Genomic DNA, 5,073 nt, shown 5'->3' on the forward strand with positions numbered 1-5,073 from the left:
AATTTTAAAATGTGGTAATTAAGAACCAAATACAAGCAACACCGAACAGGAAAAAAATGGACAGACACCATGGTTCCACCAAATTTCCTTTGACAATCTGAGAACAAATATTTTCAGACATTGTTTCTGAAACATATTTGAAACAAAAAAGACAAGTTTAAAAAATGGAAAAAGGGGTATATAACAAAGGAAAAATATCAAGAAATAATCTGAATCTGAAAGGATGTCAGAAAGGCTAAGGCTCAGCATGGGTTGAGATTGGCTATGAATGCCAGAAATAGCAATAATAACAATAATAACAACAACAACAATTTAATGGTGAAAAAAGTAAGGTTCTACATTTAGGCAAGAAAAACCAAATGTACAGGTATAGTATAGGGCAGTGGTTGTCAACCTTTTTAATGCCGCGACCCCCAACCGAGGACTACTCAACTGTCGTAAGTCGAGGACTACTCAACTGGTGCAGCACCGTTTGCAGAATGGGACTTTTGGCGGGCTCAGCAGGGCAGAGACAGCCTGGACAATTCCTATTGCTTTTGAAAGCCAATAGAATTAGACTCTATTCAAGAGAGTCTATTCTATTGGCTTTCAAAAGCCAATAGAATAAAAGGGAGTAGCACAGCTAAGGAAAAGGGGGAAAATGGTGGACTGCGTTGTTTGGCGACCCCCGTGAAATGGTCGTTCGACTCCAAATGGGATCCCGACCCACAGGTTGAGAACCACTGGTATAGGGGGTACCTTGCTCAATAGTAGTAACTGTGAGAGGGATCGTGGAGTCCTAGTGGACAATCACTTAAATATGAGCCAGCAGTGTGCTGCAGCTGCCAAAAAAGCCAACACAGTGCTAGGCTGCATTAACAAAGGGATAGAATTAAGATCACGTGAAGTGTTAATACCACTTTACAATGCCTTGGTAAGGCCACACCTGGAATATTGCATCCAGTTTTGGTCACCATGATGTAATAAAGATGCTGAGACTCTAGAAAGAGTACAGAGAAGAGCAACAAAGATGATTAGGGGACTGGAGGTTAAAACATATAAGGAAAGGTTGATGGAATTGGGTATGTCTAGTTTAATGAAGAGAAGGATGAGGGGGGACATGATAGCAGTGTTTCAATATCTCAGGGGCTGCCACAGAGAAGAGGGAGTCAAGCTTTTTTCCAAAGCAGGACAAGAAGCAATGGATGGAAACTAATCAAAGAGAGAAGCAACCTAGCACTAAGGAGAAACTTCCTGACAGTTAGAACAATTAACCAGTGGAACAACCTGCCTCCAGAAGCAGTGAATGCTCCAACATTGGAAGTTTTTAAGAAGAAACTGGATAGCCATTTGTCCGAAATGGTATAGGGTTACCTGCCTGAGCAGGGGGTTGGACTTGATGACCTCCAAGGTCCCTTCCAAGTTTATTATTATTATTATTATTATTATTATTATTATTAGTAGTAGTAGTAGTAGTAGTAGTAGTAGTAGTAGTTAGTAGTAGTAGTAGTAGTAATAAAGGGAGGGGGTTGGGTATATGTGGAACCAAGGGAAAAGGCAAAGAAACAGTTGACCTACTAATTGGCAAAGGTGGAAACATGGTGACAGGCAACATTTTTTTTTCTGAGGTACAGTTGGTTATTTGGGGAGAGCCCTATCACCCTATTGACAGAAGGTGTTAATGGGAAGACTTATAGTACTCAGGACTACAGTGGTGGAAAACTGTACGAGAGACAAATGATAAATGCAGTGCATAAATCATTCTTGCATTATCAACCTTCATGTGTCTCTCCCACCTTTCTATCTCTTTCTGTGCTGGAGATGTACTGGGCAACTACTTGGCTGCAGCTTCAAAGGGCTTCTTGGCATAGGCCTAGACTAAACATTCTTAGCAATAAAACAGGCCATAGCATAGAGAGAAGAAATATGATGCACACAAATTTAGAGGAGGCATAATTTCAGATTTCACCTATAGAAGGCAAAGAGATCACCAAAGACTCTTCTTTGAATATGGCTCTCCCACAGTCTCCACAACGTGGCTTGTTTGGGCCACGTTGAGTGAAAAAGAATTGTCTGGACACATATAAAATATATAATATAGTTAATGCATATAAATAACAAACTTCCTTTATTTTTTAATAGTGGGGCTGCCTTACTAGCTGTCCAGGGCTGCATGTGGCCCATGGGCTGAAGATTGGACATGCCTGGTCTACAAGGATGGACATGCCTGCTCTACAAGGATGATGGATCTCCATGAGTACGGCTTTGGTTTTACATGGCTTTGCTGAGGCATTGATCCTACTGAGGTTTCTGGTGGATTAATATCTTTTTTCAGTAATGATCAAATCACTGTTTGGTGGACAGTAATACTACTATGCTTTTCATCCTTTGCCTGAGTGTGACTTCCAGTTCAGCCATAATGGTAAAGTGTGTGTATGTCTATATTTGCTGCTTTTGAGTCTGTTGATTCCTGTCGACTGCCTGAACATATTTCTTAGCAAGATTTCAGAACTAGGTTGCCCTTGCCTTTTCCTTAGGGCTGAGGACGAGGGACTGGCCTAAAGTCCTCCAGCTGGCTTTGTGTCTAAAAGAGGACTAGAACTCAGGATCTCCTGGTTTCTGGCCTGGTACCTTAACCATTGCAGCAAACTGGCCCTCTAAACTGTGTGTACTGTATTCTCTGGAATTCTCTTTCTCTCTTGAAATAGCAAGGTTTGATATGTTAAATTCTTCCTTAGACTTCCTTCCTTAGTTGGGCAGTGTTGAACCTTGCAGCTCAGTTTTGAATATAAAGTGTACCTGCATTCGATCTTCTCACAGTTTTCTCTTGGCCAGTTCTCAATTTTAGGGTGATTTTGTGTACTAAGTCACCAATATGTTGCGATACAACAATATGTTGCCTGCAGATGCCAGGTAGGAACAGTCCAGTTCCAAGATCCAGCCCTAGGTACAATATCAACCAGTCAACAATCATAGTGCTCTTCCTTGTTGCTCTGTTTGTCACGTTACTTGCTTGCACAGTGTAGAAGCCATGGCAATCATGATTCAGAATCCAACTCTTTGGCTTTTCTACAAGAGTCCATGAAACAGCCATTGTCTCTTCAGTCCATTCCTAACTCCAGTTTGGTACACAGATCTTTTATTGTTAACATTCTATTAGCAGCTGGGCCTAGTGGGAGCAACATGATAAGACAAAAGAGATTAAAAATAACCAAACGGAAACAAAAGCTGATATTAGGCATTTTGAGTGGTGTGAAGAAAGCAGAGGGAGACCAATATCAGAGTTGCATTAAAAACAATTTGTTCTGCTGATTATTGCATGTAGCTGGAAGATTAAACAATCCCTCATCTATAATGAACTGTATTTGTCCTGGGTGGCAATAAAAATATCAAAAATAATATTTAGGACTAGTATGTATCATAAATAGTAACCCATTAATATTATTTCCACATAGCTACTCCATCTAGAGTATTAACTGGGTTTTTTTTTACAAAAAGAAAATAGCTCTTCCATATTAATATTAATCAAATACTTAGCAAACTAAGATGACAAATAAAGACCTGTTGTGATAAAAATGAATTCTTGTGCATTTTAATTTGCAAAATAAAGGCCACTACATTAATAAGACTTAATTGTATCATGAAATATTTAACAAATATTTTCTTAGTCTTTACAAATTAGCCACATAAAGTTACACGTGCCTTATCCTGAACATTGTAGGCAATACATACCATAATTTCTCCCAATGCATACAATGCCCAGATGCATTTATGGTTGAAAACATTCTGATGTTTTTAAATTCCTTTTCAACTCTCCATTATATGAGTTAACTTTAGTGTTAATTACAGAATAATTTCTTCCAGTAACACTTTGGGTTTTTTTTTTGTTTGTTTGTTGTCACGAAGAAATTAAAAAGCTTTAAATATATTATTGCAATATAGATTATTTTTGCATACATTTTTGTTGTACCTTTAGATCAGACTCAATAGTGAACGAGGAGCTCTGATTTATAATATATGTCCATGATAGCTCAAAGATCGTCACGCTTTCACTGATACAATTGACTACTTATTGACTAGTAAATGGACAATGTAAACCCTTCATGCAAGCAATTATAGATCCAAAACAAGTATTTCTGAAAATTATGCTTCTGCCCCTTATAGCTGCATTCAACTGGCCTTTAAAGTTTCAGGTATTCCCAAGAAGATGAGTCTTACCACTTTTTGCTTGTCATAGAGTCCATCCCCAGACAAAAAACAAAAGCTGCCTGATTCATCACACGGCACATCTCTCTTTGACAAAGTCCCCAGCTCAGAGACTCAAAGAAATCACACAGATGGACTTTACTTGATGTCTATCTGAAGTAACAGCAGTATTGATTCCAAGTGTCCAAAGCCAGAAATAGCTCATCTGCAGCTGCCTTCAATATGACCTCATTTTCTTATAACGCAAAAGGCACAATCCAGATCTTAATTCCTAAAAAAGGCTCTCTCAGAACCAGGAAAGATTTGTCAGCCCCACAACAGAGCGTGTCCTATCTTTTGCCTACATTCTGTAACAAATAAGAAAGTATGCCATAGTTACAACAGAAAAGATGCAGTGCTCCAGATGAGCAAAACAAATAAGTATTGTACTACCAGCGTGAGGTCTGCTGTACCTCATGAAAATTAGGAAGAACCAGAAGGCATCTTTCAGACCTGACTTGAGGGGCTTTAAACTGAATACTGTGGTAGAGGGAGAAAAGAGTCTAGAACAGTGGCTCTCAACCTGTGGGTCGGGACCCCATTTGGGGTCGAACGACCATTTTACGGGGGTCGCCAAACAACGCAGCCTGCCATTTTTTTCCCCCTTTTCCTTAGCTGTGCTACTCCCTTTTATTCTATTGGCTTTTGAAAGCCAATAGAATAGACTCTCTTGAATAGAGTCTAATTCTATTGGCTTTCAAAAGCCAATAGGAATTGTCCAGGCTGTCTCTGCCCTGCTGAGCCCGCCAAAAATCCCATTTTGCAAATGGTGCTGCACCAGTTGAGTAGTCCTCGACTTATGACCGGTTGAGTAGTCCTCGACTTATGACCAGTTGGGAGTTGCGGCAT

General features: G+C 39.6%; 1 long non-coding RNA gene across 1 annotated transcript; it reads right to left on the reverse strand.

Annotated features, from left to right (window-relative positions):
* Positions 1 to 2,080: 2,080 nt before the first annotated feature.
* Positions 2,081 to 4,383, reverse strand: LOC120312362. The gene is made up of 2 exons (XR_005557877.1): positions 4,198 to 4,383; positions 2,081 to 3,148 (listed from the first exon to the last, which is right to left on the reverse strand). It is a non-coding gene; the product is annotated as an uncharacterized LOC120312362 (long non-coding RNA).
* Positions 4,384 to 5,073: the final 690 nt, after the last annotated feature.

This window comes from Crotalus tigris, unplaced genomic scaffold, assembly GCF_016545835.1.
Source record: "Crotalus tigris isolate CLP2741 ecotype Arizona unplaced genomic scaffold, ASM1654583v1 scf7180000018486.1709376, whole genome shotgun sequence".
In the NCBI taxonomy this organism is placed as follows: domain Eukaryota; kingdom Metazoa; phylum Chordata; class Lepidosauria; order Squamata; family Viperidae; genus Crotalus; species Crotalus tigris.